This window comes from Phyllostomus discolor, chromosome 11 (assembly GCF_004126475.2).
Source record: "Phyllostomus discolor isolate MPI-MPIP mPhyDis1 chromosome 11, mPhyDis1.pri.v3, whole genome shotgun sequence".
NCBI classification, from domain to species: Eukaryota; Metazoa; Chordata; class Mammalia; order Chiroptera; family Phyllostomidae; genus Phyllostomus; species Phyllostomus discolor.
In genome coordinates this window covers 6,603,992-6,615,270 of record NC_040913.2, presented here as the reverse complement: position 1 = coordinate 6,615,270, position 11,279 = coordinate 6,603,992, and the positions used below count along the sequence as shown (strand labels likewise).

Sequence of the window (11,279 nt, the reverse complement as noted above, 5' to 3'; positions counted from 1 at the left end):
TTATATGGCTGCATGTTCTAGGTACCAGGGATAAGCGGATGAGCAAGAAAGACATGGCCACTTCTCCCACAGAGACTAGTGAGGTACATGCACAAGTAAGACCTATTTACAATAGAGCATGATCATTGCCATGATGAGTGAGAGGTCAAGGTGCCAGGGAAGTCAGGGTGGCCAGAGGAGACTTTCTCCAAGGGGTGGGATGAAAGCTAGTTTTCATACTAGAGGTGAAGCGGCACGGAAGTCAGTTCAAGAGAAGGAGTGAAGAAATATCCTTGAGAATTAATCAAGGGATTTATCCTGAAGATCATGGCAAGACATTGTATGCAGGCAATAGCAGCATTGTAAGATTTGTATTTTTAAAAGAGCGGCTTGGCTGCAGTGTCGCGGATAGAGTGAAAAGTTAGGGGCAAGGCTGAAGGCAGAGGAGCGAGGCGAGAGTGGTGGGGACTTGGACTGGAGACACAGCAGCGAAGATGGAGAGAAATGGATGTATTGGAGACGTAGGAATCTGTGAAACTTGGGAATATTTGAATGTTGGTGGCGAGAGAGAGGTGGGCATCAAAGATGGTCGTTTGCATTCACAGAAATTGGAAACATGAGAGAAATGCCACTTAATGTAATAAAAAATAATTTTAGTTTGGGGTGAGGTGAAAATGAGGTATCTCTGGTACATTTCAGTTAAGAATTAAACCCAGAGGTCAAGAGAGAAGAATGAAGTTATAGACCTTGAATTTCTCCTCCTCTGCAAGATAATTGACAACTTCTATTGGACAAAACAAGCGTTATTATTGTTTTGAAGTTTTTTATTTTGTTTTGTTTTGCTTTGGTTTGGTTTTATTTTTACAAATTCTTCCTTTACTTTGTCATAGTTTGTCCTCTTCTTGACATTGTTGTATGTTTTGTCTCTCAGCCATTCTCTTCCTCTTGAGTATATCATAACTTCAATAAACATGAACTTTCTTTCTAAGACTTCAATGTTGAAATACAGAAAGAAAGAGAAAAACCAGGAGGAGGAGGGTAGAGGAAAAAGAAGGAGGAGGAAAGAGAAGAAGGAGAAGAGAAAAAACAGAAAAAAAAAAACAAAAGTACAGCTTGGATCTGCTGTATGTGACATTGATCAATTCATTAATTCAGCACACATTTCTTAATGAGCATCTCCTCTCATGTACATACAGCCAGGTACATGCCAGTTTAAACCCTGGAGAGAGAACAGTGACTTCTGACGCTGACAATCTGGTTGAGAAGATAGATCTTAAGTAACTAACCAAAGGAATGAATGGTTATACCTAGTAAAAAGGGCTATAAAGTAAACAACATTTACAAAAACTTGCTGCCAAAGAGTAGTCCACAGACCAGCAGTGGCAGCATCACCTGGGAGCTTGTTAGCGAAGCAGAATCTCCGTATCCACCCAAGGACTACTGAGAGAGAACATGCATTTTAACAAGATCCCTGCGAGACTTGCACGCACATTACATTTGAGAAACACTGCTCCACAGCACAAAGGGCTGTGAGAAGAAACAACAGGTTTTCTCTTGAATTTGTCTTGGGGGTCAGGGAAGAGTCCCCCAAAGAAATGGCCTCTGATGAAGCTACCAAGGTAGGCAGGGGCTGGGTAGCACAGCAACCTCGAAGGCCATATTGAAAACTTTTATCTCTTTCCTAGAAGAGCAACCCAAACATGTTTAAAGGTTAGCTTACTCAGTCAAGCTGTCTTAATGAAATGCCAACGTCTTCAACAGGAGAAATCTATTTGCTCACAGTTCTGGAGGCTAAAAGTCTGCAATCAGCAGGCTACCAGGGCTGGGTTCTGGCGAAAGCTCTCTTCCTGGCTTGTAGATGCCTGCCTTCTCGCTGTGTCCTCACTTGATTAAAAGAGAAAGAAACATTTCACTACCTGATGGCTTTTCTTATAAGGGCACTAATCCCCTCAGGGGGCCCCACCCTCATGACCTAATTATGTCCCAAAGTTCCCATCCCCAAATATCATCAGGTCCGGGGCTCAGTGGCTTGGACATATGAATTTTCAGAGACAAAATTCAGTGCATAACAAAGGTTTTAAGCAAAGGACTGCGGAATAATCGGAATTCTACTTTTGAACATTTACTCTGATTGACATATAGAAAAGGCATTGAAGGGGTCAGGGATACATACAGGAGACCAATGAGGAAGCTATTTCAGGGGTCATGGTGGAAGAAAGACTCCAGTAGCTTAGACAAAGCTGCACTGGTAGAATTGGAGCAAAGTAAAACATTTTTAAATATTTAGGTGCTAACTTGGACAGGCTTTGATAATGGATTCCCTATGGTGGTTTCAGGGGAAGGGTCAAGGATGACTGCCAAGTTTTGGGCTTGTGCAATTAGATGGCTGTGATACCAATTCTTTGAGAATAGGAATCACGAAATCAGCAAGTTTGTGCATGGCATTTGGCTAAATGCAATGAACAATGGCCATCGCTTAGTGATCATTTATCATGGCCAGCCACTGCATAGATGCTTTACATATATTATCTTAATATACTACACAAACTTGACCTTTGGAGATAGGAAGATCATCATTCAGGCTACAAGAGTCTGGTGAAATGAGCAGCCCAGAACGCTTCCGAAGGAGAAGAACCTCAGGGAAGACAGTGCCAGCAGGAAAGCCATACCAGAAGAAAGGGGAGGCGTGCTGAGATCTAAAGGCTGGCTAATATTCTGTTAAGAGAAGCTCTTCGGAGTCTGGCCCGGGATGGACTGGAAGAATGGGAGCCTGGAGACGTATTCGTGACTCCATCAGAGAGTCCACTGAGGAACGGAGTGTCAAAGAAGCTGAGTAGAACGGGAGGGGCCAGATTAGGAAGGACCTTGAAAGTCTGTAATTTAGATTGTATAAAGAGAAGAATTTGAGCACGGAAGGAACATGACTCTACATGACAGGAAAACCTGTCTGGCGGCAGGGGAGCTTGAACGTGGGGAGGCTGGAGTCCCAGACGCCAAGTCATGAGCGTTTTATTATGCAGGGAATAGGTGAGCACTCCGGACCAGCGAGGAGGAAAACTCAATGAAACTCGCTTTCACTGGATGGAACTACATAATAGAATGAGTTAAAGACGATGACAATTTTAGGAGTAAAATGAAGAGAATGCTGGTGTCAGAGTCAGAATCAGGGAGCTCGGGGACAAAGCTGTGACTGTTCACTGACGTGCAGTGTCATGGCGGATCAGAGAGATCATTTACATTTGTGGGGGGAAGCTTGCAAGATATGATATATGACGGGTTTACATTGGGATAATAAAGAGTATAAGATTCAAGTGGAGTGAAGCACGGTACTCTATTGGGGAAATAGCTGAAAATCATAGGAAACATTGTGTTGTTAAGCTAGAACTGGCAAAATCAAAAGAAACCTTTGCATTCCACCCCCCAGCTACGACTTAGTTACAGACACACCGAACAGTTGCTTATAAACAATAGTGCATTAGATTCAAACTTTCCGATAAACGAGGCTTTGTTCTCGTCTTGGTCTAGTCATGTAATCATGACACAATTTTTTTTTTTAATTCAAAATGCTGTGTTTCGTGGAAGGAAAATGTAGGCTTTTTATACTTTCCAAATGCCATATGGTTTTTTCCCCCTAAAGCATGAGTACAGTTGACGCGGAAAAAAAAATAACCCTTACTAATCTTTCCTCTTCCCTGCTTTATCTCAGGGAACTTCAGCACTTCTAGAATGTTCTTTGTGGAGTGGCACCTGCGGGTGCCCCTTGGATCACATGCCGTGTGTGGTCAGCGGTAAACACCTTCCCACAATCGCTGCTTCATTAATGCCAATGTGGGCCAGTGCTCGGTGCCTGCCAGATGATACCGAGGGTACCTCAGGGTTAGGCTGAGGCTCACCTGATCGTCCCAGAGAGCCCCCCAAGAACACAAAAGGGTGGTGTACAGGTATCAATTGCATTGTTCAGAATCACCTATTCGAAGTCGCCAGCGGTCTGCAAACTTAGATGAAAGATACATGGGCTAGAGTAATCGGCCACCACAGTAAGAGCTGTTACACAGGAAAACTGTGTGTGCGGGGTGTAAGTGTGTTTTGACTTTGAACACGCACTCGGGCTCACACACTCCTGCTCACTAATGGAAATCACATGTCGATGTTTTTCTGTAAGGTATGCATTTTCACGGCCGATGTGGAGTTGTCTCCCCTTCCAAAAACAGAGGCTTTTGTCGGTGGTGTGCACCACCTGGATTTCTCTGGAATCTGCAGAGTTTTGCCTTTTCGAAAGTATTCCCAGAGCAGCCACACGCTTTGGGCTGGCCGTCTTCAGGGGTGTTTTCTCCAGCTACCCCTCTCTCTGCTCTGCCAATTATGTGCCACTCTGCCTTGGTGCTGTGATTGCTTTCTTCTGAGAGGGAAATTCCTCTTTCATCAGTATGGATGCACTGTTTTCACACACTGCAAGTGCTGTGTTGCTGTGTCAGTCATCCTATGAGGGCCAGTTTCAGACGAGCAGGGCTGACGAACTGGCTGCGGATTGGCTGCCCGCGGCTGGGAGGGATTTGTCGGAAGGGAGGGCTGCAGCTTACAGCAACAGAGTTTAGACTGTCTTTGCTTCATCATCTGAAGGCAAAATTTTCCAGCCAAGGCAGGCGGCTCTCGCAGAGTACAATAAGCAGGGAACGAGAACTATTTACATGGAAATTTCTTCCTCACGATGCAGGGGAGACGCCTGGGCCGCTTGATTCTGCCAGATGTTCCTGGGATGACTGTAAAAGGGAAGGAGAGGCAGAGCTAAACAAGGTAGGAGAAGCACCCCCCCCACACCCACCCCTTCTTCTTCTCCTTCTCCTTCTTCTTCTTTTTTGAATGTTTAAGGAGTTTACTGCAGTATGCTGCATTCCGTGTGTGTTGCTTGGGGAAGCCGGGGGAACTGGATGCCACTGATTCAAATGTAATACTTGCAGGGGATCCTGGAGTTTTACGTAACATTTGGATTTGAGCAAAAGAGATGGCAAAGCTTGCTCGAATCTATGCCGCCTGTTTGGGAGTGCGGCATCCGACGAGTTTTTATTCAAAGACTAGATCCATTTATTATTCCACAAAGACACATTGAGTTCTTGGGGGGCATTCTTATTATTTTGTTGTTGTGGTAGGAAAAGTGTTCATACTGCCACAGTTAGCTCCTGAATAAATAAAGTTTACGTGGATCCTATTATGTGAAAACAGACTTGTAATGAAGAAAAAAAAAACTTCATGGTAAATAATCGCCGATTGAATGTTTGTGCCCGAATGTATTTCTGTATTAGGAATTAGGGACCTACCTAACCCTATCATGCCGTGGCTTTGGTTGAGTTTCAAAAGCACATTTTTAACAAGCTAGCAGGAGGTAGCTTTCTGACAAGTTTTCGATACTGTAGTTCAATGTTTACATTTCTTTTCCTGGCGTGTCTGAGCCTTTGTTTCCAGCTTAAAAGTGGAACCATTATATTCAAAAGTAAAGCTGGGTTAATAATGCTTACTGCAATTATCTGGTCTTTATGCATTTTTAATGAGAACACACAGCCAGCAGAATAATTTAATGAGGGCAGGCGAGCTTTTAAAGCTGTGTTTTTGCTATGCTGAAGCCATATCAACTTTCTGGCTGAGAAGCAGCCCCGAGAAATGATGGAGAAGATTTATTTATAATACACTCTGGCCCGAGAGGAGGGAAGGATATATTTGCTAAAGAATTCTTTCTGCCCTTTCTCCGTTTAAAAATCTCTGCCAGGCATGAGGAAACTGTGCTTTTTTTGTTAGGCCTCGGAAGCATGTGTTTACAATAAATGTGTAACATTTTTAGAATAGTTAGCAAGCATTGAAGCGAAGAAAAAAAAATCTGACTCGCCTACCCACCACGGCCATGAGTGGTCTTCGAGAAACACGACTACCCTTTTAAAAGACAAAGGTTAACTGGAAAGATAGCTCGACTGAGTAGGATATGCATTTGGGGAGATAATAAAATAACCAAAAAAAAAAAAGGAGGACAGTCTTATAACCTTCCAATAAGATGAAGTTGCTTCGGTTATGCTGCCTGTTTTGTGAGAGAGAGTAGAAGCACTCGTTCAAATACGAACGATGCCACGTAGATTCTTCTAGACCCACTGTTTTTACTTTCAAGGAGAAGTGCAGGACACTAGCCCAGAACTTCTGACGTCATCTCCCAACTATTTCTGCTGTGTGTTCTTTTATTCCGGCTCGTGGAGAGCATTTCTTTATGTCCTGGCCAGGAACACTCTAACTCTCACTTGGCAGGGCTTGAGTTATGTCTTCATATTTCAGCCCGTCCTTTCCAAACCCTCAGCCCCGTCTCCCGCAGAAATAGGACATCTCCCCCTACCTGCCTGGTCTCGGGCAGGTCAGAGCAGGCTCTCTGCAGGGTTCTGGCTGCACTGGCCGAAGGCGGTGGGGAGTGGGGCACTGCCCAGCTCCCCCTCGGTGCAGCCCAGCACTGCCACCTGGGTGGACGGTCCCCGTGGCCCCATTCCCACTCCTCCCCGGGGCCACCATGTAGGAGCCAGGTTCTGCCACTAAGCTTGGGGCTTGCTGTGATGGTGGCAACAGCCGCTTTTATGTAAAGACCACCACGTCCTAGGGCAGAAGGGGCCGAAAGCAGGGCAGTCTACTACCGCAGGCCGGTAATCCCGGGTCACAGGTGTCAGGCTGGGCCGGAGACTCGGGGGAAGGCTCGCTGGTGACGGAGAGCCTCTGAGGGTGCACTGCCATGAGCCCAGGCTAGAGTTGCCGGCAGTCCGGGCCCTAGGTTGCCTCCCCTCCCGCACTGCTCTCGCAGCCCTGACCACGTCCGTGCCCCTCTGTTGTTCTGTCTCTGAACAGAATTGAATAATACTTGCTACACTTGGCCTCATAATTCTAGACTTGGCCTCTCATTCTGAGAGGCCTTGACTTTGTACCAAAAAAAAAAAAAAGTTGTTTGTCTCTTGGCACAATGAGCTATTTAAAGTACAAAGGGATAAAACCTCGTATTAATGAAGCTGTTGGCCCAAGTCTCGGGGTATTAAAACACATAGTCGTATATACAAAACCCTTCCCTCTATTTGGTGTTCATGTCAGTTTTCTAGGGATATTTATCCTTAGATCAACAGATACAATTTCCAAGGAAACCAGAGCTTTGCCGTTTGCATTTTCTCCATCCATCTAACGTAACACAGCAGAAGCTCTGCAAACCAGACCGTTTCCGACGTGGGCCCTGGAGCGCCCCAGACAGCATTCTGTGCTGTTGTTTTTGCTTTGACTTGTGCATTCAATCTGTGAAAGTAGGAGTGAAGAAGAGAGAAAAATAAGAGGAAAGGAGAGAAATGCGCTTGCAAAATATACCGGTTATGCAGCTTTCCTGGTTACCAGCCTGCCTTCTCTCTGCTAGTTGTTGTAATTTGCTGTTGCTATGGTGAAAACAAATCAATATCACATGGCTCCCGGCCAGTCCCGCGCTCGGGGAGCGCCACAGAAATTCAAGATCAGGTACTCGAGACGCCAGGCAAGAATTGGGGGAAGAGGATTTGGATACTGAGCTTAGGAAAATCCCTTGTGAGAGAATGACTAGGCTCAATCTCGCATGCCTTTCCTCTCCTTTTCTCCCTGCCCTTTGCTGCCGGTAACAACAGGAGATGGGAAGGAAGGCGTACTGATTTGTTTACGTTTTCCAAAATGACAAAACATATTATGGACACGGAAGTGAGTTTGTAACATTGCGAGGGGTAAAGGATTCTGATTAATGAAAAGGTCAGCCCAACCGCTGGGTACGTGAGTTGCTGAAAACGTGGTTTGCGGCCCTTTGAGATCTCCGGGGACACAAGTACCCCTGGGAGCGGTCAGGGTCAGAACCAGCTACTACTCTCTGGTCAGACAGAGACACCTGGCAACTCTAAAATGCAGGCGGGCGGTGGGGGCGAAGGGCATTATGGGAGGTAGGCAGGTATAAGCCATCAGCCACAGCAAGTAGCAAAGCCGGGGGAGAGCTGTAGGTCCAGAGTCAGGCCAGGTGTGAACATGGAACGCCAGGGGTGGGGCAGGACAGAATGAAAGGTCACCTAGCTCGTTTCCCCAAATGTACGTGAGGGCCAACCTGAAGGCTCAGCAAGGAAAGTGAAGAAGTGGCTGCAAAGAGAAGGAAAAGTATTGTTTCTGGAATGGTCCCCTGAACCTGATGGGCCTAGCTGTTTGCTGCTGGAGGGGCTGGGGTGGGGGGGAACAAAAACCTTGGTCTCTCATGCTGTGTTTTCTCTGTGAAGGATGAGGCAGGAAGACTTAGATGGGCTTTGGGGACTCATCACCACACTGTTTTCCTGCTCTTTACTCAGCCCAGTTGTTTTTCGGCGTGTGTTTGTTTTTCAATGTGTACAAACTGTTCACGGCAGCTATGGGGACGGATCTTCGCAGTAAGGAGTCCGTAGGTGGCACCACGGCGGTGGCAGGGCCGGTCTGCCCCAGGCCTGGGCCCCCTAATGCTCAGCGTGGTTTGGCTGAGGCTAGTCGCACCTCCACAGCCGAGAGGCCGAGAGTGAAAATGAAAATACGTGTGAAAGGCCAGGTCCTAAGGTTTCTCTTGTGCACCTGAGTCCCAGAGTTGATGGACGAGTTTTCAGCTGTCCTGCTTTCCTCAACATAGCAGAAGCTCTTGGTAACAGAGGTGGATCCACTGATTTACCTTGGTGCACGCTGACAAAGGATGCATTGTCTGGGAAACCCTAGGTCGGTGTATTCCACCCATCTGTCAACAAGTGTTTATTAAACACCTCTCGGGTTGTCTGGCTTTTGCTGTTTGGTTAGAACAAGTCAATCACCCAATACCCGACTCTGTGTGCGTGCAAAATAAAGGGCAGAAAGAAATGATGAAAAACTGTAAGTGTCAAAGACTTTAATAATAACTTTCCTGACTAATGTTGATTTAGTGTTGATAACTATCAGGCAGTAATTGTAGGCTTGAGACAGTTTTGGTGTTTGGGGGAGAGCAGAAGGAACTTTGAGTTTTAAATGCCTACATAGACTTTCTTCACCTCCATTATATTTCTCAGCATAGATGCTGTTTAAATAGCGTATAAAGACGTCAGGTGAGCAATAAACGTGGGAGAAGGATGTGCCCCCCACAAAATCCAAAATAGGAGGCTGCTGAGAACAATCACCCGGTCTCAGCACGCCGAGATTCAGCCCCAGAGTAGTCAACTGAGAAGTGTGGGCACCTGGTGTAAAAAGCCTTAACCACCCAGCCAGCAAAAGGGCATCCTAGACCCTCTCCCGCACTTTGGAGCCTCGGGGTGCCTCTGATAGGATGAGCTCACCTCCCCCTCCCAGCGAGAAAACCTGACTCCCGTCTCTGGAGGATTCAACTCCCCCTCCCCCCGCCCTCTTTATTTTCTTAAAAGCAGAGCTACTTGTCAACATCTATGTGCCTCTTTAAACCCAAAATTTTTGCTTTGTTTTGTTCATCCTAACACCCACATTAGTGCGTATTTTCTGGGGGCGGGCCAGTTGCAAGGGAAGGGAGCTGGTTTGGGGAGAGCTGGGGGCTGTTGGGGGGAGGCGAAGGGTGTCACTTAAGGGATTCTTTTCAGCTCTGGCTCTTGGCAGACAGCTGGGCAGCGTCTAAGGTTTTTGAGCATTTTGGGCAAACTGGCTGCTGTAGACGAGCTTTGGGGGTCGACCAAGGGAGGATGGCAGGGAACAAGGGAAATGCCCCAGGCCCCTGGTCCTAAGCAGTTCACAATCCACAGTCCCTGGGGAACGAGACACTTACAAACAAGATAAGAATAGGTCGCCACACAAGTGTCCTCAGAAGGATAATTAACATATGTATAGTTCCTTACTCTTTACAACCCGGCTTTCACAGACATTATCTCAATTAACAGTTCAGACGGAGGCTGAAAAACAACACACACAAAAACAAACAAACAGGAGCTGGGAATCAGTGCACTCCAGCCTCCCTGCGCTAGCTCCTGGAGGGGAGGAGTTATACACCGGCTTTTAAAACTTTCATCCCTTTTTTCTCCCCCACTAATGAATGGACTTTACACTTGAACATGAAACATTTACAGATGTCCCTGGTATATGTACGCGTGTCACTATCTCCTGTCTCCAAGTGCTTTCTATGTCTTTAATCCTTACCTGAGGATGTGTTTTATTGATCTGAGAGAGAGGGAGAGGGAGAGGGAGACATCAATATGAGAGAGAAACGTGGATCGGTTGCCTGCTGTACGCTGCCTGATGGGGGACTGAAACGTCAACCTACGTGATTGCTTTCTCGGACAACACGTCCATTTATAACTAGTGTAGTGGGCAGCCTAGACGCCGAGGCAGAGCAAGAAGAGAGGTTGGTTGGCTTTGCTCTCTCAGCTCTGACTGCTGAGCAGACACCAGGAGACAAAACCTATGCTGGCTTCTCACCCCAACCCAGCCACACAGGAGCAAGGCGGGCTACACTGTGAATGGCAGGGACGTGCTTCCAGAATATAAAATTCCTTAGTGGTTGTAAATGGCCTGCAGGTTTGGAAAAATCAAAGGCCACAGTGGAACTAAAATGCGAAGTATTCTATTTGCTGATTAGAGGTCCCTGTCCCTCTAAGTTCTCCTGAGCCTGCTGAAGTGGTGAGGGTACCCGGGGAAATGAACATCTGAGTGGCATGTGTTATAAACTAGGTGCCTCACACACACATAGCTCATGTCATATGAACCTTCGAAGAACCCAATGGAGTTAAGGTTATCCCCACACAGTTAATACCGGCCAATGGGAAAAGAGAATTCTGGAAGGTTCTAGAACCCAGCCCTGATCTCACAGCTGATACTTGGCAGAGCCAGGGTGTAAACTCAGGCCCAATTTTACATTTGAGTTCGACAGAGAGATGACACTCTGTCATCAGCTGAGCCAGTAAAATGGAGGAAACAAAAATAATTCACTTGCAGGAAGAAATAAAAGCCGAAGGAGGGGGTGAGGAGGTCGATTGCTTTGGAACTCTCAGAGGTGCTTCATGCTGTTTACATTATAATACAGAAATGCTGGGGGTCATGAGAACAGATTGTCTTACGTCCTATATCATTTCAGTTTTTATGTTTGTCGTCTTTTTCATGGTCCCCAAAAACCCTCTTTGTTTGCCCCAGGTTTATAAATTAAATAAAGACGGAATTTTAGCGAGGTTAAACAATGTGTTAAAAATGTCACTCGCCAAAAAAGTGGAAAAGCTGGCCCTCAAAACTGCTTTGAAGTCAAATTGCACTGCAGTCTGACGCGGGGTTTTCTGGCAGTGAGTGCTGCAGTG

At 46.3% G+C, this 11,279-nt stretch overlaps 1 protein-coding gene across 8 annotated transcripts in view; it reads left to right on the top strand.

The window, feature by feature from the left end:
- The first annotated feature begins 4,520 nt into the window (after window positions 1-4,520).
- MBNL2 (muscleblind like splicing regulator 2) overlaps window positions 4,521-11,279 on the top strand; it is a 152,657-nt gene continuing 145,898 nt past the window's right edge. For 3 of the 8 annotated variants that reach the window (XM_028527069.1, XM_028527068.1, XM_028527066.1), the window contains exon 1: window positions 4,546-4,773. The gene's annotated coding sequence lies outside the window, so the exon portion shown is untranslated. Of the gene's footprint in view, window positions 4,774-11,279 lie in introns of all 8 variants that reach the window. The other 5 variants (XM_028527071.2, XM_028527072.2, XM_028527073.2 and 2 more) reach the window with 5 other exon arrangements.